This window comes from Jatropha curcas, chromosome 9 (genome assembly GCF_041381405.1).
Source record: "Jatropha curcas cultivar XTBG-Jc1 chromosome 9, XTBG_Jcur_1.0, whole genome shotgun sequence".
NCBI lineage: Eukaryota > Viridiplantae > Streptophyta > Magnoliopsida > Malpighiales > Euphorbiaceae > Jatropha > Jatropha curcas.
The window spans coordinates 21,709,153-21,735,693 of NC_143159.1; the positions used below are offsets into that span (position 1 = coordinate 21,709,153).

The 26,541-nt window shown below is 30.4% G+C and overlaps 1 long non-coding RNA gene and 1 pseudogene across 2 annotated transcripts in view; both read right to left on the minus strand.

Annotated features, from left to right (window-relative positions):
* Window positions 1-512: 512 nt before the first annotated feature.
* LOC149493793 (uncharacterized) overlaps window positions 513-26,541 on the minus strand; it is an 86,496-nt gene continuing 60,467 nt past the window's right edge. Inside the window, exons 6-7 of the long non-coding RNA XR_016322681.1 lie at window positions 1,509-1,574; window positions 513-651 (exon numbers count right to left, since the gene is read on the minus strand). This is a non-coding gene — a long non-coding RNA (uncharacterized LOC149493793). The remainder of the gene's footprint in view (window positions 652-1,508; window positions 1,575-26,541) is intronic.
* On the minus strand, window positions 20,321-24,534 carry LOC119370481 (uncharacterized; annotated as a pseudogene). The gene is made up of 2 exons (XR_016322615.1): window positions 21,854-24,534; window positions 20,321-20,888 (listed from the first exon to the last, which is right to left on the minus strand). The product of XR_016322615.1 is annotated as an uncharacterized LOC119370481 (transcript).

Consider the following 26,541-nt stretch of genomic DNA (forward strand, 5'->3'; position numbering starts at 1 on the left):
TCAGTCTGGAATATGAATGCATTTATTAATTGGGACTTTATTGATGGGTGTTGGGACTTGACTCTTGTTGACTTGCTAATTTGTATTCTCTGTGTGAAAACTTGACTTGCTAGTCAATTAATAAGTTAATGGAAATATTCTTTTCATTTTGCTTATGTAGACCCATATAAAATTTTCTTTTCCACAGAAAAATAAAATAAAAATCTCTTCAAAATCTTCATCATGTTTCTCTTTCTTCCCATTTTCCATTCTCTCCCAAACGTAATGAATAAGTATTGCCCAATTTAAGATTCCGTGTATCATGCTTCCTCTGTATCATTCTATTTGCATAGTTTGACTCATGGTTTGACAGGTGTCACGACCCGACTCCGTGGGCCGGACCGACACTAGGGCCCAGGTAAGCATAAGGCCCCCGAGGCCCGTAGTAAGCCTAATTACTCAAATTATACATTCCATACCATTTATAAAAAGTAACGCATACGACAAGGCCCAAATTTAAATGCACAACCCTATAACTGCGGAGTTCAATAATATTCTGATAATAGAATAATTTATACATCCCAAAAGTAAATAACAGAAATATAAAGTTTACATTTATAACTCTGCGGAGAAGATTGCAGAGCTTCCGTTGGATCAGCAACTTCCTACTACCTGAGAAGTTTGGAGAGAAGGGGGGTGAGTTTTGCAACTCAGTGAATAGTAATAAATAATACACACCACATACAGTCACACGGAATGCGCCCTAATATACTGAATGATCACACAACAATCAATCATATGGCATAACATCAGCACCCACAAACAACATCACCTTCAAATAATCACATCACGTGGAAATTAGTCAGTGGAGTCACCGAACCCCCGATGAGCCGTCCTCCCACATGGCTCATCCTCTCACATGTGCACCAGGGAGCCGATCCCCCATACTGGCCGACCGGTCTAATCCTCACTTGACCAGCCCTCTCATTGTTTTTCCATTCTCTCTTTTCTTTTCCATACCAACAGGAGGTAACCCGGTCGTCTCCATCAAATCTAGATCATCAGGCGCTCACAACAGGAGGCCACCCTGCGGGCTGCGATCAAATCTAGATTATCAGGTGCGCCCAATAAAGAAACCAACCTGTGGTTTTCCATATCACACAGATCATAGCAGTAGGTGCACACGGGGGCGCCGATCTCCCATTTACCCGGCTAACAGAAACAGAATCAGGATCCATATAACAGAATCAGAATATAACAGAAATCAAAATCAGGATCCGTATAACAGAAACAGTCTCACAAACCCATGGTGACCCACTTCATCCCAATTCCACACAAACAAATCACAATATATGCACATCACAATTATTCAAACAATTCTTTCAACGTACTACACCAAATACATCCAAATATAGAATTATGTAACATAAAATAAATATGAGCTTTAATATATATATACATATATATAAGGTTTGTAAAAAAAATGCTATGCAAATGCATGTTGATATGCATTATTTATTATTACTCACAGTGATGGAAAGCGAAGTCCTAGCTTTGATTCTGTCCTGGAGGAGCACTAGATGGACCCGGGCGATCTCGAATATATTTTATATATTTTTTTTTGTCGAATTTTTTGCTAGATCGGAAATTTTCACGCATGCCGGATTGGAGCTATGCGCGTTGGACGTACAAGCAGATGGCCGGAGTCGGGCTGGAGCGGCTGGACCACCTCAAATCGACGCGAAGGAGAAACTGAGTTGCAGTGGTGGCGCGATCTGGCGGAGGAACGGGTGGTGGCGTTGCTGTGATGGAGATCCGCTCGAGCTGGTGTTGCGCTGGAGCTGCATGCGGCTGCGACTGGCGTAACAGAAGGTGGAGGCGGCGCGCGGTGGTGGTCTGTGGAGGATCGCGCTTGCTGGTGTTGGCTGGACCCAACGCAGACGCAGTCACAGCAAGAAAGAAAGAAGAGAGGAAGAAGAAAAGGGAAAGAAAGAAAGAAAGAAGAAAAGAGGAAGAAGAGAGGAGGAAGAGGTGGTGGTGCGGTGGTGGGCTGGAGGTGGCGCAGAAATGGTGAGGGGTGAGAAATGAAGGTGCAGCGCTGGAGATAAAAAAAAGAGTAGATTTTTCTAGATGGTTTGGGTCAAACCGGTTCGATTCGGTTCGATTCGACCCAAATCTTTGATTTTCAATTGGTTTTCGGCTTTTTCAATCGGTTTTCGGTTCGGTTTCTCACAGTGTTCGCATTAAAATATTGAAATAAATTTCCAGGCTGTCAGTTTATTAAATTTAATTGGAAAATCTTTGAAAATAAAAATTCGGGTTGTTTTAACAGGATACGCATATTAAAAATTTAATCAATAAAAGTTATTTTTTTCTTTTTTATCCTTAACTCATTAACATATTAATAAAAGTCATTCATTTAATGAAAAATCATAAAGGTTATCATGAAAAAAAATGATGTAACAATATTGAAATTAATCTTTAATTAAAGAAGTGTACTGAAAAATGATGGATTATAAAATGAATATATTTTATTAATAAGTCTGACTCAAAATATATAGTATTTTATTAATAAGGCAACTTTTCAATTTTTTACTTATTTACTATATCTGTTTCGTAATACTTGTCACATTTGAAATCTCACGTCCCTTAAGAAAATCATTAAATTTGTTCAAATTACAATAAATTATTACTTTTGTTCCATAATACTTGTCACATTTGAGAAAATAACTTATTCTAAAATACTTGTTACATTTATGGTTTCAAGAAGTAATAAATATTTTTTTCTATGTTTGCCATTTGTACATGACCAATAATTATTACTTTAATTTAATGGTTTTCTTGAAAAATTAGTATTAAATTAAGGGTAATATGGTGAATTCAATTAATAATATATTGTAACTTAGACAAATTTATGGTTTTCTTAAGAAATGTGAAATTTCAAATGTGACAAGAACTATGAAACAGATGTGGAATTGAGTAAATTGACTATATTACCCTTAATTTAGTACTAGTTTTCTAAAAAAATCATTAAATTGAAGTAATAATCATTGGTTATATACAAAGGATAAATATGAAAAAAAAAAGATTTATTACTTTTTCAAATCATAAATGTGACAATTATTTTGGAACAAACTATTTTCTCAATTGTGACAAGTATTATGGAACAGAGATAGTAACTAATTTATTTTATCAAACCTGACCAAAACTATTTAAAAATTTATTTTTTTTAAATATTTTATTATTATTATTATATTTTTTTAATTTTAATGTTTTCCATATTTTATTTTAATATTTTTTTAGAATGGATTTTGTTCTGAAAAAGATTAGCAAGATTATAAATGAGGATGTCAAGAATGGCTTGCGCTCTTTGGTTCTGCATTCACTATTAGAAGAATTTTGAATTTTAAATTTAAATTAAATGATTTTAATAAAAGTGAAACATTAAGATTTAAATTAAATATATTAAAAAATAAACCTTTATTAAATTTTTGCGCAGCACAAATATATAGTTAATATGTGTATGAAAACACACATATAAAATTTATTTTTTAAAAAATAAATAGAAAACTAATAAAGTGTATAATTAAATTAGTGGTAGATTTTTTTTTTTTAAATAAAGGAAGCCTAAATATGATTATTTATAGATATAAATATATAACATTGAAGCATGTTTTTTGTGGTGCAATATTGAGAAGAATTAGTTGCTGATGTTACATTTTATTATTTTTTAATCTTTATTTGTCAATTGTTTAATTTAATTATTTCCTCTGTTGTACAAATTTTTATTCTAAAATAATAGTAACACTCTTGTCTTTTTTCAGTAATAATAACATATAATAATTAATTTATTTTATTAATGATAAAATTTTATTTTTTAATAATTAATAATTATAATAATAAATTTACTATATCATAATAAAACCCTTATTTTTTTCTGCTAATGAATCACTCCAATATTCTCCATGCTTCATAACAAAATGTGATTTTTTTAATTCTCTCATTTTTTTAATTTCCATTTTAACTTTATCTATTTTTTATTGATTTTATTTTATTTTATTTAAATCTACTCTAATTTAGAAATTGCTAGTTTTAAATATTGGTAAGAATAATAATTGATAATTTGAATAGAAAAAAAAACATTAATTTTTTTGGAAGAAAAGAGAATAATTACTTAATTTCCAAATATATTCATCTGCAATTTTTCTTAAATTTCTTTTCCCAACCTTATATGTAAAGTCCGTACTTACATAAATTTTCATTATTGAATAATCTATATAATGACTAATTGAAAGATAATCATTCACAAAACAAAAGAAAAAAAAAATTAAATTGATATGCTTAATATGTAAATTGAGAAGAAGGAGATTATTTAATTAAAAAAATTGAAAGAGAGACAAGGTTATGTTGACAAGATAAAAATTATGAAAAGAAATGGATGAAAATGGTCTGAGTTTTGCTAAATATGGATAAGTAAAAGAATTATTTAATTAGGGTTTTATATATTTTAAGATATTAAAATTTTAGTATGGTTATCTTTTGAAGTTATAAAAATTTTGCTTTAAACATTTTATGTTGTTGAATTGGGAGCTGATTTAATGATTCAAGAATAGATTGAACCTTAAAAAAGAAAAGACACTCGTGAATCTTGACGGTTTGAATTTAATCACGTAAGTAGAGAAGATGACAAAAATAAATAATAAAATTATTTTTTTTATTTAACAGTGGGCACATGCCTACACTAGGCATAGTGTACCTCCGCCTCTGCATAGTTTATGAAATAAATATAATAATAATTAAGTTTTAATTTCAAACTAGCAGGAGTTGATTACGTGAATCTTTTGATTTAAATATCCATTCATGATCATGCTAAAAACAATGCAAAACAAAATATAGGTTCGAAAAATAATTTTAAAATACTTTTTTAAAAAAAATTGAAAATGAATTTTAAAATCATTTGATATATTAATAAATAGAACAAAACATGAAATATATAACAACTAATCGGGGTTTATCACATATATCTTTTGCCTCCATTATATTCTGTTTGTAGCTATATCCCCATTAATATCCAAAGACCATAGGTCTCTAATGACAACTTTACTCCAAGTAGTTTTAGATCGACCTCTTCTTTTTTTTAATACCCTCCCCTACTAAAATATCACATTTGCGAAGCTAGGGATGTGAATTGACTGCACTTGGATACCAGTATACCATCTAATCAAACCTCTTTTTCGTGCTTTTTTTTATTAAACCAAACTCTCAGTGCAAATATTTTGTCTTACTTTTATTTGGTCTAAAACTCTTATCCTCAAGAATTCTCCTCCATAGTTTCAACTTTTGGTTCACTATCTGACTAATTTCATCAATTAGGACAATATCTTTTTAATCTTACAAAAATGCATTTGAATAGGTAAAGCTATCTAAAACTATATATATGGTTTTAATATATGAATTAAATTTTGGACTATATTTTAAAAATCACAAAATAAATTTCAACTGAGAAAAATCGAAATATAAAATTATAAAATAATTTTAGTATAAAAATTAGATTATGGCTATATATAATAATTAAATATTATAGGACAAAACTAAGTTAATTTTAAATCTTGCATTTTTTTTTTTTGGTAAACTTCCTTGTTAAATTGAATGGGTAACAGCAACTACTAATTTAATAAATTGAAGAAATTTTTTTTCAGATTATTAGATTTGAATTAGTCTGTGGAATATGAATACATGTATTAATTGGGACTTTATTGATGGGTGTTGGGACTTGACTCTTGTTGACTTACTAATTTGTATTCTCTATGTGAAAACTTGACTTGCTAGTCAATTAATAAGTGGATGGAAATATTCTTTTCATTTTGCTTATGTAGAGCCATATAAAATTTTCTTTTCCACAGAAAAATAGAATAAAAATCTTTTCAAAATCTTCATCATGTTTCTCTTTTTTTTCCATTTTCCATTCTCTCCCAAACGTAATGTATAAGTATCGTCCAATTTAATGTTCCGTGTATCATGCTCCCTATGTATCATTCTATTTGTATGGTTTGACAGGATACGCATATTAAAAATTTAATCAATAAAAGTTATGTTTTTCTTTTTTATCCTTAACTCATTAACATATTAATAAAAGTCATTCATTTAATGAAAAATCATAAAAGTTATGATGAAAAAAATAATTATTTCTATATATAAACTTAGAAACTTTGCAAATATTTTGGCACATTCAAAAAAAAAAAAATAACAAACAAATAAAATGGAACGAAAGAATATTTAATTACACTTTATAGAAATCTAAAATCAAATTCCAAATATATAAAGAATATTTAATTACATTTGACTAAACTATGGCTTTCAGTAGTCTACACTTGCTGTAGATTCCTTGTTGATGTAACAATATTGAAATTAAAATCTTTAATTAAAGAAGTGTACTGAAAAATGATGAATTATAAAATGGATATGTTTTATTAATAAGTCCTGACTCAAAATATATAGTATTTTTAAAGTCTAATTCAATCTTAATTAATATATATATATTTTTTTTTTGGAAAAAAATGTCGTAGATACAAAATGATGGGAGTAACTGGGGTGTGATGCCCCGCTTGGCAAGAAGGGAGTGATATCTAAAATATAGATTTGCTCTGACTTCTGTGATTGAAGGGAGTGAATATGGATTGAAAAAGTTTCCCAACATTCTATTCCTTTTGTAATGGTTGATTTAACATTTTCTTTATTTTAATGAGATTCATTTTTTTCCCTAAAAAAAATAAAATATAAATATCTTGAATTACGAAATTTTGTTGAATTCATTTAGAAATCTAATTTTCGTATTTGGAACGAAAAAAAAATGTAGATATCAATTTTAAAAATTCAATTTTATGGAATTAAACATAACAAGCTTTACCAAATTTCACAAAAATAGATGGAATTTCCAAATGAATTCCATAAAACTAAACAATCAAATTTTTTATGACAAATCTACCATTCTCTTTTTACAAAATCAACTTTTCAATTTTCTACTTATTTACTATCTCTGTTCCATAATATTTGTCACATTTGAAATCTCACTTACCTTAAGAAAATCATTAAATTTGTTCAAGTTACAATAAATTACTATATCTATTCCATAATAATTGTCACATTTGAAAAAATAGTTTGTTTCAAAATACTTGTCACATTTGTGGTTTCAAGAAGTAATGAATATTTTTTTCCATGTTTGCTCTTTGGACATGACCAATAATTATTACTTCAATTTAATAGTTTTCTTAGAAAATTAGTATTAAATTAAGGGTAATATGGTGAATTTACTCAATAATTTACTGTAACTCAGACAAATTTAATGGTTTTCTTAAGAAATGTGAAATTTCAAATGTGACAAGTATTATGAAAGAGAGATAGTATTGAGTAAATTGACTATATTACCCTTAATTTAATACTAGTTTTCTAAAAAAACCATTAAATTGAAGTAATAATCATTGGTCATATAAAAAGAGTATATATGAAAAAAAAAATTATTACTCCTTGAAACCATAAATGTGACAATTATTTTGGAACAAACTATTTTTTCAATTGTGACAAATATTATAGAACAGAGGTAGTAACTAATTTATTTTATCAAACCGGACCAAAACCATTTAAAAATTTTATTTTTTTAGAAAAATATTTTTTATTATTTTATTTTTTAATTTTAATCTTTTTCATATTTTATTTTAATATTTTTTTAGAAAATTTTGTTCTGAAAAAGATTAGCAAGACTATAAATGAGGCTGTCAAGAATGGCTTGCGCTCCTTGATTCTGCATTCGCTATTAGAACAATTTATTTTTTAAAATAAATTTATTTTTTTTAAAAAAAATAAATAGAAAACTAATAAAGTGTATAATTAAATTAGTGGTAGAATATATATTTTTTTTTAATAAAGGAAGTCTAAATATGCTTATTTATAGATATAAATATATAACATTGAAGCCTGTTTTTTTATGTGGTGCAATATTGAGAAGAATTAGTTGCTGATGTTACATTTTATTTTTTTTAATCTTTATTTGTCAATTGTTTAATTTAATTATTCCCCAGGTTGTACAAATTTTATTCTAAAATAATACTAACACTCTTGTCTTTTTTTCAGTAATAATAACATATAATAGTTAATTTATTTTATTAATGATAAAATTTTATTTTTTAATAATTAATAATTATAATAATAAATTTACTATATCATAATAAAACCCTTATTTTTTTTTCCGCTAATGACTCACCCCAATATTCTCCATGCTTCGTAATAAAATGTGATTTTTTTAATTCTCTCATTTTTTTAATTTCCATTTTAAATTTATCTATTTATCTATTGATTTTATTTTATTTTATTTAAATCTACTCTTTCATTTATTTATAACAAATTAATTATTTTTTTTTAATTTCAATACCGCTTTCTATAATAAACGTATATTTTTCTGCCTTTATTATATTTTTTCATACAATTTTGTTTTTCAAGTAGTGGTAGACAGAATTGACTTGACTACTACCTTAGTATTATTAGCAAGTGGGCACAACATCCCATCATCAATGCACATAACTTTTTAGTGAATTTTTCTGTTTTTGATTTTATTGAAGGAAAATAGGAGCAAGCAAATTTGTGGAATGAGATTAACTGTCATAAGGATAATAATGTAATTTCGTTTATTTATGGTTGCTTTTGAATTTTTCTTCCATTCCATTTACTTGACTGGAGAGAAAATTTTGGTGGACCATTTTTCTGCCATTTGCAAAGCATTTTAATTTTTAAGATCCTAAGGTATTTTGGAGAACCTTTTTTTTTTTAAGATCCTATATATTGGAAATAATTTTTTTTTACATAATCACTATAAATTTATATGAAATATTTTTATAAATTATATGAAATATTATGACATATTAATTTAACGTTAAAATTTCTATTATCATTTTTCAAAGTAATTACTAGTGTTTTTACTAAATAAATAAAAAATAAGTTAAAAAAATAAAAATAGTTTATTTTACGTAAATATTGATATAATTAATATTAGTTATGCTATTAATACTTAAAAAATTAAAAATTTATTAATTAACTCTCTTTTAACAATTTATTAATTAACTAAAATGATAACTATTGTAAAAATCTATTGTATTTATTGAAGCCATAAATGAGTTTACTATATATTTTTTAAAAAATTTGTATGCATCTTTTTATTGATTTTTAAATTTTTCTAGAAAACTCTATTATTTTAAATTATTTGTAGATAATTTTATGCATATACATGTGATTGTAATTATTATGGGTGGAGACAACTTGGGTAAAAATAAAAAAAGAATTAAAAGGCAAAAAAAGTAAAAAACCGGGTTTGACTAGTTCAATCCATTTTTTCAGTTCAAATCTGGTTTTATCCGGTTTTTACATCTACTAACTTTACAAGTCAAATTAGACCGGATCGATTTTCAGTTCACGGTTAAACCGGTCCGATTGATCGGTCTAGTCCGGTTTTAAAAACACTGCTATTTAAGATTATAAATATAGTCTTTTAAAAAGAAGATTATAAATATAGTTTTGATATATAAATTAAATTTTAGATTCAAAGATCACAATAAAGTTCAACTCGAACAAAATAAAAATATAAAAATTACGAAATAATTTTAGTATAAAAATTAGGTCGCAGCTATATTATTTATATAACTAAGTTTTTTAAAGGAATTTCATTTTAGAGAGAAAATATTAGCTTAATATTTTTTTTTAATTGTTCGCCAAATACATAATTGGTATTTTTATTGTTGTTGAACAATTTATATTGGTATTTAATAATAACTAATTTTCTTCAACTTGCATTGCACGATGTTGTAGTCGTTAGTTAAATTTTACTTGTTGTAATTAAATGTAACGTTTTTATAAATCATTTTCTATTAGTTTATATATTTATTATTTTTTAACTAAATAACAAAATATCTTGCCACACCAACCTAATGAAGTGTTAACTCTATTTACATTTAGCTATGACTTGATGAGACTCTAGCTAAAAAGAATTAGATTTTTTTGCCGCAAAATAAAAATTGTTTTACATTAATTTTTAAATTCATTTCTAGACATATTGATATGGTTTTGAAATTCATTTCCAATTCATCAATAAATTTTTAAATTTTTTTTATTTATTTTCTGTTGCGCATTCAAAATAAAAAATAAAAAATACAAAATAAATAAAAAACTGTCAAATATTTTATAAATATAAATATATTTAATATAAATTTAATATCCAGCAAATACAAATGTATGTTAAAAAAAAAAATGCAACATTCCTGTCTACCAACTACAAATTTAATCTTTTCTTATGGTTTCTAACTATCGAACACATGACCAGATAAGCAAGTAGCAACTTACAATTTCTCCATCTGTCGCCATGACAGCACCACTAGCTGCCTAGCTTGTCTCTCGATTCGACCCGTCTCAATCAAAATCTGAAAATACTTAAAGAACGTACATATTTAAAGGTATGATTTAGGCTCCACTATTATAATTAATTTATTTGTAAATTTCATTGCAAGATTAAAAAAGCATTCATATTAAAATTTAATATAATTAATTCTCTTCATATGTTAAAATACAATAGCCACTTGTATTAAAGACCATCTCGCGGTATGTAACGTCCAATTGAAAAGAAAATAACGTGTCTGCTTCTCTTTTTAAAATTACATTTTGAATTTATATTCATTTACATTCTCATGATTTATTTTTTTAACTATAATTTTAAATGTTTATTATCTGTAATATCATATTAGATTTAATTACATACTTACATTTTATTTTATGTAGTTATTTAAGTATAAAATATCTTTCTGATTTTCTAAAAAATATAAAAAATTATTTCAGTCTCTGAAAATTTATGCAATCTTCAATTACGTTTGATATATTTACTCTTTATTGAAGTGGAAAAATTTGATCATCGATGAAGGAAATATATATAGATATAGTAGCTACAGTTACTTTTATGTGGGTGCATAAATAGATGAAGATAAGTTATATGTGTTCATCAAGTTAAATATATCTGAGTTTCAGACATTTATATTTAAAATAATTAATTTTTAATAATTTTATATACCTTTGTTTTTTTAAAAATGAAGGAGCATATCTAGCTCATATTATTAAGATCAAAAGATAAAGCATCATATAAAAATAAAGGAAGGCATATCCCTATTGAAAATCAGACATAGAAACAGAAGCTCGAACAGTCGAATGAGCCACCTGGATCGCAAATCTCTTAGCAAAAACAAAAGAGACATTTGCTACCTTATATAAAAGAGCTTTACAATCAAGGACAATCAAACCAAAATAACATAAATCCAAATTATCTGAATTCAAAGCCTAAATAAGAGGTAGACAATAAGATTCAAAAATAATTGATTGGTATTGTAAAGACTTAACCCAGGTCAATGCTTGGCGAAAATAAAGAGCTTCCCTTAACTTAGGATCATCAACCACCAGTCTTGAATAGGCCATACCTGCCACACAGTAGCCACGACAGTCCCTAATAATAATACCCATACCAAATCGAGTATCATTAAGTGACACATCTACATTGCATTTCAAAAAATCGTAAGGAGGTGGCTGCCATTTAGTAACCATGAGGACAACGTAAGAACTGTACCCATTTATAAATAGATTAGCTCGCTGCCATTCATGAAGTTGACCTGCATTTTTGAACAATTTGGCCTACTCATAACTTTTTTGATGCTACACCAGCTGGTTCCTTGCCCACCATAAACTCCAAAGCACCATAAAACCCTCCTCCCTTGTCAATTTATTTTGAAGCGCTAAAGATAAAAGCCACTCTTGCATATTCGCCCATGGCCTCGAACCCACCTGCGTTAAAAGACAACAATCTTTAACTATATTACACTGCAACAGAGTGTGCTCCGTTGTCTCATTTGCCAAACCACAAGTAGGACAAAGTGATGAAATCTCGATATGGCGCCGTTGCAAGTTTGCACAGTAAGACAATGTATTGCCCACAACTCACCATACATGATGCTGGATCTTTTTTGGTATCTTTGCTCGCCAAATGATAGACCATACATCTACTTTAACCATACCCATCCCATTTGCCATCTCTATAGCCACCCTATGTCTGCTTTTCATTGAATACTTACCATGATGCTCATGTGACCAGATCCAGGAATCAGCTTTAAGAGTGAGCGACAAAGGGATCTACAAAATTAAATCAACATTATGAGGTAAGAAAATATCACGAACCAAGTCTTCCTTCCATCGTAAAGGAGATTCCACCGTGAGAGACGAAACTGTAGTAGCTTCCCAACCCTCAGGAACAGATGAAATAACTTGAGGATTAGAGTTGTCCATTAGCCATGGCTGATGGAAAGTAAGAGTAGACCCGCCATTTCCAATACATCGACAGCATCCATTCTGTAAAATATATCGAGAAGTCCATATACTTCTCCATAAATAAGAAGGATTTCGACTTAACTCCGCATGTAAAAAATCCGTCTCAGGGAAGTATCTAACCTTTAAAGTGGTGGCGGCCAAAGAATGTGACGATTGCATGAGCCTCCACCCTTGCTTGCCGAGTAAAGCCATGTTAATAAATTGTCATAAATTGTCACTTTTATTCTTAATATTTTTGGTATTTTTGAGTTTTTTTCAAGCTTAAATCAGTTGGTTGAACAATTTTTATCAATTAAACATGATCTAAGTTATTTTTTTGAATAATACCATTTAATTGAGGAATTTTCAGCATTGTTAATATTTTGACCATTGTTTGCTTCTTCAGGCATAACTGAATGTATAGAAGTTCAAATTGATTGATTTGTGATTTGTTGGAAAGATAGAAAGGAGCTCTACAAATTTCTAAAGGAGGCAAGATTCAATTCAGCTTTGAAATTCATCAAAAAGAGCTCTGAATCTAGAACAAATGTCATGAATGAACAAGCATGAACGAGTTTTATTGTTTAAGACATATCTGGAGCTCCAAGAGTCAAAATTAGCTCAGCCCAGGCCCATTTGAATCTTAGAAGATGGCCCTACAGTCGCTGTGAAGACAACTAAATGAAGTGAGGTCGTTTTGATTGTCAAAAATGCCATAAAAGATCACGTTTTTAGCAGAAATATCTGCTTCATGATTTGGTTTTTAAGTCGTATCTTCTGCTGTGAGTGTCCGTTTTGGGCGAGCCTTAGTTCGTTAGAAAGGTGAGAAGGAGATCTACAAGTTTGTTGAAGAAGTCAGAATCAGATTCGAAAAGGAATTTGCTGAAAAATGGGAGAGAAATCAAAACAATAAAGATTTCTGTTGACTGTTTTTTATTTTCCCAAGTGATTAGAGATTCTTTGGGTCTTTTGAGAGGCTATATATAGTTGCAATTCTGGAGCAGCAGACGCACGCTTTTCTTCCCACATAGTTCACCATCTAATTTGAGAGTTTGTTTAGTTTTCTTTTGTTTTAGTGATTGAAAGGCATGAATATGAGTGACTAATTTCTTAGTTCAGTTCAAGGCATTCAATTTCCATTTGTATAACTGTGAGACTTGTTCTTTATTTAAATAATTGTTCTTTGAATATCTGTTGTTTCTTATAATTAAGGTGTTAATTCTATTGGGTGATTTGCTAAAAAGGCCTATTAGTTAATTATTTGGTAGGATTAAGTGCTATTTCATCTTCATAATCCGTAATTGTTGTGAAAGATTGAGTGTTAGTAGCAATTAGGTTTTACTGATTATGTTCCAAGTTTTCGGTAATAATCTAAAGAAACAATAGGGTTGAATTAAATAACTTATGCTTTTTAAATTATTGTTCAAATTTAACTGCTTCCTGTCCTTAGTGCTTTTATTAGATTGAAAAAGATTGCTTAATACCTGCTCATTTAATAATTAGAGTTAATAAGGGTGCTGGGCTCAAATGAACTGTAATAGGAAAGTCAGGGAATTTATCATGCTTGTTGGTAAGTTTCAGTTAAGTATTCAAAGAGTAGTTCATTCAAAATTTGTCTGTGATAATTTATACATTGGATTATAAATTGCCTTGAATTGAATGTTTATTAGATTGAGTTTCAATTTAAGTTTAATAGTCAATTTTATTTTGATTTCTCTAAGTGAATTGTCAAAAGCCAACCCCCTTTTTCTCTTTACAAAATATCACAAAATTTAAGATTTCAGTTTTTAGGGTTCGACCTGAATTTACCACTTATGCAATTAAAATTCAGTAATTAATTTTCGGTGGAATCGACAACCATCAACCTCCACCCTTGCTTGCCGAGTAAAGCCATGTTAAACTGTTGTATTCGTCCAAAAGCCAAACCACCCTGCTCTTTTGAAGCACACAACCACTCCCACTATGGCCATTTGATCCTAGAAGATGTACCAGACCCAGTAGACCAATAAAAAGCACTATACGTCTTTGCTATTGTGTCAAATATACCTGAGGGTAAAAGAAACAATGACATGAGATAATGTGGAATGGTTTGCACTACAGACCTAATCAAAACATCCTTTCCTGCTTTGGATAACATTCGTTCATTCCATCCATGAATTCGTTTTGCCACCTTGTCCAAAATATACTGAAATATTTGTGTTTTGTCCCATCCAATGATGAATGGTATCCCAAGATAACTACCATGCAAAACTACCTGCTGCACTCCTAAGTTTTGGGAAATCAAGTTGTGTGCTTCCACTGCAACGTTTGGTGAAAAAACAATAGGTGACTTATTATAATTAATACATTGGCCAGATGCATTTTCATACAACACTAAACGCTGCTTTAAACTTGCCGCTTCTAACACTGTGGCTCGCACAAAAAATAGACAGTCATCCATAAAGAATAAGTGCGAGACCGAGGGACCATTTCTTATAACCTTAGCACCATAGAGATGGCCCACAGCTTGATATTTATGTAGAATGGAAGAAAGAACTTGTGCACAAAGAAGAAAGAGATAGGGCGAAAGTGGATCACCTTGCCCCAAACCTTGGGATGGAATAATTGGACCATATTCTTCACCACCCCGAGCTATAGAGTACACAACTAATGAGACAATATCCATAATTTTAGACACCCATGTTACCTAAAACCCCAACTTCAAGAGCATAGCTTTCAAAAAAAAGACCACTCCACTCGATCGTATGCCTTGCTTATATATGTTTTAATTGTAATAAAACCCTCCTTCCCTTGAGTCTTCCTTTTCAAAGTATGGAAAAGCTCGAAAGCAATAATAATATTATCCATGATTAACCTGCCTGGGATAAAAGCACTCTATGAATCAACAATAATTGAGGGTCAGATTAATTTCAACCGATTAGCTATCATCTACAAACCACCATATCAACGACATTGCAAAGCGATATTGGTCTCAAATCGAATACTGATTTCGAATTCTGCTTCTTTGGGAGAAGAATGATATTAGTGCGATTTGACCCCAGCATACTACCATTATTGTTCAAGAAATGTAGACAGGCTTTACAAAAATCATCTCCTATAATACTCTAATAAGATTAAAAAAACTCGAATTCAATCCATTCGGCCCAAGAGATTTATCTAGGTGCATGGAAAAATGCGGGGCTTTCACTTCATCATAAGAATAAGGAGCCATCAAAAGCTGGTTTTGATCAAGAGACACTTATGGAATCACACATTCAATAACCGGATCAACATCCCCTGGCATAGAATTAAACAAATTAGAATAAAAGTCAAGTAGTAATTGAGGCATAGCATTTTTCCAATCCACCCAAGCACTCGATTCATTCTTCAGTCTTTTACTGGTATTCTTATTCCTTTTATGTGGTGCTAGCAAATGGAAATACTTCGTGTTTGCATCACCCCCCATTAACCAATGTTATTTAGAGTACTGACGTTAGTATAGCTCCTGTTGATGCAGCAAATCTCCGTAATTTTCTTCAACTTGGAGATGCTGATAATTTTGAGTACCCAAGGAATGTTGAAGGAGCCAATGAAGCTTTCATTTACACTCCTTGAGCTGATTTTTAAAATCACGATGCAAATTTGTCGAACATTCCCCTTGTTCACAACACATGAAAATTTGAGCATCAAACCCTTTGCTTTGATCAAGTAACCAGCCATTACGAACAACCTGTTCACAATCAACTTCCTTTACCCATGAGTTTTCAAAACAAAAATGAAGAGGGACATATCGAGCAACTGCACGATCCAAGGATAAAAAAATTGGTTGATGATTTGAATCAATAACCTGCATCACCATTAAAATTACATTATGAAATAACTCATTCCAACTTAACGTCATTATAGCCCGATCGAGTCTTCCACGCACCAGGCCTTCTCCCTCATGCCTATTCTCCCATGTAAAAGATAATCCCACGTACCCCAAATCTAAAAGCTCATAATCATTCAAAGCAGATTGGAAACCTTCCATCAACCAATAAGGCTGCGGTACCTGACTTTCTTTTTCAGATGCATAAAGGATATCATTGAAGTCACCAATAACCATGTAAGAGAAGCTTTCACCTTCAACGGTCTTAGTAGATTCCAACTTTGATGATGTAAATTTCTTTTGGAGTGCCTTCACCCCACCTGAACATCCATATGACGTGGAGAACAACTAATCAAATGAATAGAGTCCACATGTTTCCAAAAGAGAGCAATACCACCACTGTGTCCTACTAGATCCATAACAAAAGCTCTAGTAAAACCTAATTGATTTTTTAATAAAAAAATTCATTCTTTTAAAATCATCGTTTCCATTAAAAAATGAATTTGGGCCTCTTTTCCTAAATAAGGTCTCGTAAGACTTGAACTGTACGCGGTTCCCAAGCCCACGACATTTCCAACGTGAGGGTACTCATGGGCTTTGGCGGGCCTGAGAACTAGCACCTACCAGAATCAAGTTTTTTGGATCTTTCAAATTAGTCTCCGGAACCACATCATCATCCATTATTACCGTAAGATCTTCGGACTCACTATCTTTCCTCCTACGTTTTGGATCAGCATTAATTAGACTTCTATTATCCTCATTAGTAGTTGACACATTGAGGACGTCTAGTTCCTGCTTGCCATGCACATAATTCACCCAAAGCCTTCTCCCACCTTATAACTTACTATATTCACTTGCTGAAATAGCGGGACCTGATTTGAAGGAATATCAAATCCCACCATATCCATGCTATCCTTATCCCCTACCTTTCAAACTTGAGAGTCCAAATTTGAGCCACCACCCATACCAGCCAAAAAAAAAAAAAAAAAAATTCACTTTTCAATCTCAGCCATCGTGCCCCTATCTAAAGAGGTTTTCGGTTATCTGCTTTCAATCCTGGCCCATATGCAAATAGTTCACGAGGGATACATGGAAAATGTAGTAATTTGTTGCAAAAACGATCAGAATGCCCAATTATGCTACAAAAATAGCAAAAAGTAGGCAATCTTTCATATTTAAAATCAATCCAAAACCATTCTCCCTTCGACTTCTTCACTTGCATCCTTTGCTTTAATGGCGAGCGAACATCAATACTAACTCGAATTCTCATATAATCTCGCCACAACCCACTAAAATTTCTCGGATCAACTTCCACAAATTCCCCAATGAAAATTTTCACATCATGACTAGCCCTTTTTGAGAAAAAATGATTAACTAAATTGTGAATCTGAATCCAAATATCTAGTCTCGTTCACTCCATCTCTCTAGGTTTGTCATTTGATTTAAGCTCCCTTAACAATAGAAGCATTTGGGTAAAGCTCCATGGATCGCCCTTAACAACACGTTCTACGTCTACTTTATGAAAAAGATTGGAAAATATAAGCATTATTTCCCAGCTCCTTAATAATGAGACCCTTTACTAGCTGCCATACACTCGCCATTGTCTGCTTGAATGTCATAAAGTTTATAAATTTCTCAATTAGTAGTCGCCGTACAACATAGTGTTTCCATTCGATTCCCTAATCCTGTTCAGCAGCATTGTCATCTTCAACATATTCTAGATGCCTATTTCCTTCTTCTAAATTCAACCTAGCATAGGCTTCAGCCACTAGTCTTTCTGCCTCGCTACCTGATTCCATGATCACTAGAGCCAAGAAAATCACAAAACTAGGTAAAGGATAAAATGGTGAAAGGTGATTGACAATGAAGAAAAACTTATTATCCAAACAAGAGGAAAAAACTCTCTATAGCGGAGAGAGAAAAAAATAAAAAGGAAAGATTCAATATATCAAAAGAAAAGAAAATTATATACCCTTGTTAAGTAAGAGGAACATTGATGTTCAGTAAAGATTTCTAAAGCGAAAGATGAGGAAAGTTTAAACAACGACTTGACAGGACAAATTCACAAGTGTATAGAATTACAACAAGTAATAAAGAATGAGTAGAATATCGTTTCCACGAGATTGTATACCAAGTACCAAAATTATGTTAACCTAGTATTATTTAAACGATAATAAAGAGAATAATTGTAATAAATTAATTTAAAAGAAATAAAAGAGAATAAAAAAAATCAAGTAAGATAATTTGATGAAAAGAAATCAAGGATTAAAGGCTAATAGGAATTTTGACTTCACTTAATTCTATCCAATTTATCTTATTAGTTTGATAATCAATTTTAATTGTTCAAGAAGGAGAAACAACCTTTAAATCGCTAACAAGCTCTCCCGATGTATTATTAGTTATTTTAACCCGGTGTAATTACCTATCTTCCAATAGCGCAAGCAAACATGAATTAAATCATTAAGTTTTATAGTTTGTTTATAAATTCATAACCTAAGGTCATTAACTTATGAAAACCCCCATGAGTCATACCATATAGCTTCTACATCAAGTTATTATTTTCATGTAATTTATTAACTTTTTTCATATAAAAAACCCTTTTCCTTATAATGATTAATGAAATAAATCAATCTAAAGGAGAAACTCTACCTGAAAGCGTTAAGTTCAATAATAAACTATATCATGAACAAGGAAAAAAAAAACTAATATTATAAATTAGAATCGAAATTAAATTACATCAAATCCCTAGTATATGAATTTAGTTTAACATAGTAAATAAATTAAACCCAAATAAACTTGTAGATATTTCCATAATCAACATGAATATTGAAAATAAAACAAGAACAAAGTTTAGAAATAAAAACTAGTCGGCGATTGGCTTAGAGCGCTTCCTTGAATCTTAATCTCCAAATTGATGGCTTGAAGTCTTATAAAGAGAAAGAGAAATGATGTAGAATAAAATATAGATTAATGAATGTGATGTGAATGTATCAATGATACCCTAATTAGTGTAGAGAGTTCTAGTTATATAGACTTCGTAGGGCTTCTTTGAGTTTAATTAGGAAAACCACCTAACTTGTTGAGGAAGAAATAGAATTACAATAGGAAACAATTAAGCTTTGTATTTCTTCCAAATTAAGAGGACAAGTTGCTCAACTAGGATAGAATTAGGTAGTAGCTTCGTAGTCTCCACTCTTCCTCATTTGATATTTGGCAAATTCCTGATTAAATCCCTATAAAAACCTTCCAAAACAATATCAAAACAATAAAGGAAGCAAAAATTAACAATTAAATATAAACTAATTAAAGTAATTAAAAACACTAAAAATCTTAATAAAAATTATATTAAAAATACTATAAAAATAACAGTTATCATGATTCAAAAAGATGTGGTTCTTAGGAGGAGTGATCCTTGTAAGGAAGGTTGTTGGAACTAGGGATGATAATGACTTGAGGGATACGTGCTCAAAGAGGAGGAGAGTTTGCATAATGACTCGAAAAACATTATCTCAGGAGAGATATTGCTTTTTATAAAAAACGCTGCTGAGTAAAGATGATAATGTGCCCCTAGAGAAGCATTATCTAAACTTACAATTTCTTTTTTTTTTTTTTACAAAGCAGAGAGTGTTTTTTTTGTCTATTTTAGATGATTCAAATAAAGATAAGAAGAGGATTGAATTTAGGATTTAACCGGTTTCTAAATTTTGGACAAACAAGAACTAAATTTTTTACAAAATAAATAGGAGGGAACAAATTATGTTTTTGAGCTTTAACTTGAATGAAACATTTTTTTTTTTTTTTTTTTGAATAAAGACAATGAATATATAACATTGGCATAGGAAAATGTTTATTATTTTGATTGAACTCCAGCTTGGGCTTTCTACAAATCCCAATTTTACAAAATTATGTATTTTTTTGCAAAAAGTAAGTTTTTTAGAGAATCAGGTCATAATTCTTAGTTACAATGCGTGATGAACTCTTGATTTGGAAGGTTTTGACATGATTTTTGTAAAGTCTTCTTTCTCTTCATTTATGATCAAGTTGGCTCTCTCCTCTTTCTCTCTATCATTAGCGGCTTCTGCTACTTGAGGTTTCCTTTTTGAAAATAGCCAACATATATTATCTATCCAAACAACAAGTGTTTTAAAAGTCCACAATATGCTTTTCTTAATACTTGAGATACCCTAAACAAGCCTTTGATACCTAATAGGAAGTAAATATTATTTAATATGAACAACACAACTATAAATTACTTATTTTTTATTTGAAAACTTAAGCCAGCACTAATGGTTAGGAGCGCTTGGACCTCCAATTTCGTATGTATTCCTTTGCTCTTGCTCTAGCCTTCTCTTTAGATAATTGCTCTTGATCTTTCGCAATTCATTTATTGCGTTGGGGATTGGTAATCGTTCTCGCGGTTGATCCATTGAACATGCGAGTCCAACTTTTAGTATAGAAACAATGCCTTCCTCAAAATACCATCTTTCCTCTTCGGATAGAATTCTTGAATCCACAATGTCCATTACTTCATATGAAAAAGATCTCTCAACAAAAGCATGAAGATTTAAATCATCTTGAAAATCACTAGCGGTTGGTCTCTTTCCTGTAAACATTTCCAATAATAAAATCCCATAGCTATATATATCTCCCTCTACTGATATTCTGCCACCCATTCCATAATCTGCAAATGGATGCAGTGTATTAACATAAGACAGAGCATCTTAATGTAAATATAATTATAGTAAAAACAGTCTAAATAAAACAAAAAATTGAATTACAACACATTTCATTAGCAATCTGGCATATAATTTGCAGGTCACCTCCATTCCAATGGTTTTGAGAAAAATAGAAATTCAAAATAGCAAATGATGAATTAAAGAAATATATATATAACAGCTGTGTGGAGGTGGGGGGCAACTGCTGAGTCGTCTTTTTCAGAAAAGAAGTAGAAAATGAAATTAGCAAATGATGAATACAAAATATACCATTGAATAATAAAAATAATATTTTTATTGATTTAAAATTCAAATAAATTGTAGGAAATAAATTTTATATTTAAAATTGATTTTTAAAAGTTCTTTAGAGGTAACAAAATGAAAAAAAAAATTAAGACAATTTTTGGAAGTTATATTTTAGCTTCCTTTGAAACTTAAAATTAATGCTAACAGTATAATTATATTTATAAATATTAATGAAAATAAAAATTATCATTATTCATGATCTTTTAAAAATTTAAAAATTTCATTTTCAAATTGAATCAATCATTTTTCATTTCAAGAAATCGAGACAAACAACGAATAATGGTTATAAATACAATATCCAATAAAATGTTAAATAGTTTATCATCCTTTTTCATTTATACAAAATTAAAAATAAATGAAATATTAATTTTTCATTTTGGAAAAAAAAATCTTTATAAATATTTTTTTATCAATAAATTCAATTTATTGAAAAATTATAATACTGACTGGAGGACAGTCACATGTGCATTAATTTTGTTTCGTAACTTAAAACATCTTAGAAAATTTTAGCATACTTTATATCTAAATTATTCCGTGTCCTTGTGCAAGCAGAATTTAATTTTAATCTAGTGGTGTAATTAAATTAAAAATAAAAATGAATTAGTGGGCATTACGAAGTGTATACCTGGAGCAACATAGCCAATAGTTCCTTTAATAGCTATCGAACTGCTACTTTGGGACGATGGAGCCTCATCAGATATTGTGGAGATAATTTTAGCCAACCAAAATCTCCAATATAAGCAGTCATCTCTTCATCCAATAGAACATTACTTGGCTTTAGATCACCATGTATGATTGTTGTTGAGCTTCCGTTATGAAGATACTCTATTGCTGTAGCGATATCAATGGCTATGTTTAATCTATCTATTAATTTCAGATATCTTGATTCTCCTTCTCTTCCATTCTGTACATGCAACCATTTCTCCAAGCTCCCATTGGCCATGAATTTATATATCAAAGCTTTAAAATCATTACCTTCAAAGTCAATGCTAGAACACACACTGAGCAGCTTCAAAAGATTTCGATGCCTAACATTTCTGAGAGCTTGGCATTCTGACATGAAACTGTTTGAAGCTCCTCTTCGTTGCAGATTTAAAACTTTGATCGCCACGTCTATTCCTACCTGTTCAAGAAATCCTTTATAGACAGAGCCATAGCTACCAACACCAATTATGTTTTCTGTGGAGAATCCATTTGTTGCTTTGAAGACTTCTGCATAAGATATTCTCAAAAATTGGTATTGAAATGATGGTCTAGAAAGATTCATCTTTCTAGGATTTCTTTTGCAATACCAAATAATTAACACACACACCAAAACAGCCAGAAATATTGTGACAACCACAGGGAGTATTACTTTCGTTGCAAAGGGTACTTTGTTCTTGGAGCTGGGGGAAGGACAAAAAGGAAGCTTGAATTCAGCAATACCTCCACAAAGACCATTGTTTCCTTGTAGTGAAACTGCACTTGAATTTAGAAAAACTCCAAGTTTGGGAACCTCTCCTTGGATTTGGTTGAAAGATAGATTCAAATAGTTCAACTCTTTAAGGTCGGCTAATGAATTCATAATTTCTCCTGAAAAATTGTTGCTTGAAATATCGAGCTTCCTTAAACCTTGTAAAGCACTAAATGACTGAGGTATCTTCCCTTCAAATGAATTTCCCTCTAGATGAAGCTCTTCTAAAATCAAACACTTGCTAATGGTGTTTGGAATCATGCCAGATAATTTATTGCGAGACAAATCCAATTTGACGAGATTTTGCAAGAAGCCAACTTCTAATGGAATAGAACCACTAAGTGCATTAGCAGATAAATTGAGAGAAACTGAAAGAGAGGAAAGACCAATGACCTGTTTTGGTATTGAACCACTGAGACTATTATGTGATAGATCCAAATCAATCAAATTATGGCAATTTCCAAGATTTGGAGGAATGCTTCCCTTTAGATTATTCAACTGTAAGTAGAGAAGACTCAACATAGATAAATTACCAATTGAAGATGGCAAAGTTCCTGTTAATCCGTTGCTCCCCAAGTCCAACACTTGCAGCAGTTGCAATTTCTCAAAATTAATATTAATAGGGCCAGTGAGGTAATTTATTGCTAACAACAAAAGTCGCAGGTTGATGAGGTTTTGAACTCCGATAGGAATTGTACCTTGAAACTGATTTTTTGATAGACCTAAAGTGTCCGTTTCTTTGGAGAGATTTGCTATGGAATTGGGTAAAGACCCGCTAAGAAAATTAGATTCTACGTTCATATGGATTAAATTAGAGCAATTAGTCAGAGAATCAATGAAACTTAAGTCACCTTCTAGTTGATTAAAGGAAAATTCTATGTATACAAGATTTGAAAGCTTTCCAAGTTCTTTTGGAACCGGTCCAGTAAAATAGTTACCAGATAAAACAAAATTATCAAGCGAAGAAGCATTTAACAGTGAAATTGGGATTGGTCCAGTAAACTTGTTCGATGCAAGAAGAAAGCCTTCTAGGTTGGGGAGAGTGAGACCTACATTAGAGGGGACAGTACCATGTAATTGGTTAATATAGACTGAAAATACACGAATACTCGAGATATTGAAGAGGCCATGAGGAATTTCACCAGTTAGATTATTCTCACTCAACGTCAAAAGTCTCAAGCTCCGAAGGCGAGAGATTTCCTCGGGTATCTGTCCTTGCAAGTCATTTGTAGTTAAAGAGAACTGTAAAAGAGATGAAAGATTCCCAATGGAAGGAGGAATCCTTCCATTGAGATTATTTTGACCCAAACCTAAAGCTTCAATTTTCATTAAAACGCCCAGTTCGGAGGGGATGTTACCCTGCAACTTGTTGTGATTGAGATCAAGATACACAAGGTTTGAGCAACTTGACAAATTTGCCGGTATCTTCCCACTAAATGAATTATTGCTGAGTGTTAAATGATCTAGGCGGCGTAGACGACCTATTTCTTGTGGGATTTCGCCATAAAAGCTATTGTTTGACAAATCGATACTCGTAAGAAAGGAGAGGTTTCCAATATGTGGTGAGAGTGATCCTACCAAGCCTTGCGAGTTCAGGTTCAAGGCGTTGACCCTACCAGAATGCCTTCGACTGCAAAAAATGCCCTGCCAATCGCAGAAATGCAGCGAATTGTTCCAAGAACTGAGGATTTGAAATGGGTCTTGCTGTATGGCAAGTTTAAAGGATATTAAAGCAAGTCTGTCAGTTTCATTTTGAAAGCAAGTGATTGAATTGAAGAAGCACAAGCACCAGCATAAGAGAGCTGGGATATGATAAAGAGAGCAAAACTTTAACGCCATAGCTTCTTCACAGCCAAAAATGCTTTTGGTTATGATTAAGTGGTAGCTATGGTGTATCTATATATATTAAGATAGCTAGCGGAAGTAGTGGACTTGGAATTAGGTTTATATCAACCTAATTCCGAGCTAGTATTAATATTGACCGTTGACTTTTTTTATCCGCTTTTTTTTTTTTTTTTGCTACACAACAATAAACAATATAATAATATTTCTCTTTACCCGAAAAAAAATATATATAATAAAATTCTAGGACTATGGCTGCTAAAGCAACAATATAGTAATAAATAATAATGCAATAAACAATAAATCTGCACAACTACAAGCTAAATTATTAATATATAAATTTATATATAGGGAAGTTTTATTTGGACCATTATGATACAAATCATTGTCATTAAAATCGACTAAAATCACTTTATTGATGTGATTAAAATATTTGATTGCCCTCAAGTAATTTAGAAGGGGAAAAAAGCTAGAAAGCAGTTGAAAGCACTAACAATTTATAAAAGATTTTGTAATCTTAATTAATTTGGAGGGCAAATGGTTGTTGTTCCTTCTGTTTTAAAATAACTGTTAATTTTTTTATCTCTTCGGTAAAATTAATTATTTCAATAGTTGTAAGTTGTTTTAGAAATTTAGCTATTAACTATTTGAGCAGTTTTTTTATGAAAGTTAAATGTTATACGGTTAACTTTTCACAAAACATTATCTTGATATTTAAAAGTTAGTTCAACACTATGTGGGTGTCCTTGATTCTAGCTACGCAGAGCTCCTTGCCATCTTTAAAGCGGTAGAGATATTCTCTCTCTCGAACTTTAAATACTGCTCTTTAATTATTGAATTAGATTCGAAAAATGCTATATATTGGGTATCTCAAAGGGACAAACGTCCTTGGAAGTAGTAGAAACATTTCAACAAATTTGATGCGATGCTAGAATATACATATAATATCTCTTTCATCATGTGATTCGAGAGAGAAACCATTTTGCTGATAGTTTGACTAAGAGAGGTGTAGATGCAACAATGCCCTTTATTGCTTGGATTTGATTTTTACTATTGAGGCTATATGATATTTTTTCTTCAATTATTCTTGTTTTCTTTTCTTATCTCGAGAAGAGACTTCAAGCTGATGTATAGGTTATTGGATTTTTTCACTTAGCACTTCCAAACTAGGATGGGTGTATTGGAGAGGGCTAATGGCTTGGGTTTTGATGCTTGGCTATGTTATATTTTTCCTGGATTTTAATAATAAAAGAAATTTTTGATGATAAAAAAAAATATTACCTAACACTATTAAAAGTAATATTTAGTTCAAATGCTAAAAGTTATTTAAAAAGTTACTGGTAAACACAATTTTTATAATTTTAAGGCTCCATTTTTCTTTCTTATTGTACGCTTAATTATTTATTTAATATTCTACCCATAATGTAATTGTACCTTAATCACTCCCTTAATTTAATTGGAAGGTAAGATATTCATTTTATAAATTAATTTTTATAAAATTTAGATTATTAATTGCATTTTTTAATTCATGTGCCCAGCAAAAAACGATACACTTGTATTGAAAGTGAGGAGGTATACATTTATTGTTGTTTTATGATGAATAGAAAAAATAATTCTAGCCCATAAATGAAATTGCATTAGAGAAGTGATAACCCATAAATATTTGTTTTTTGTTTTTTTTTTTTTTATTATTTACTACCTCGGTTCCATAATACTTGTCACTTATTTGAGAAAATAGTTTGTCCCAAAATACTTGTCACATTTGTGGTTCCAATGAGTAATAACTCTTTTTTTCCATATTTACTCTTTGTATATGACTCAATAATTATTACTTCAATTTAATATTTTTTTAGAGAATAAGTATTAAATTAAGAGTAATATAATCAATTTACTCGATAATTTATCGTAACTTAGATAAATTTAATGATTTTCCTAAGAAACGAGAAATTTCAAATGTGACAAATATTATTTAACAGAGGTAGTATCAACAATACAGTCTAAAATTGCACTCTAAACTT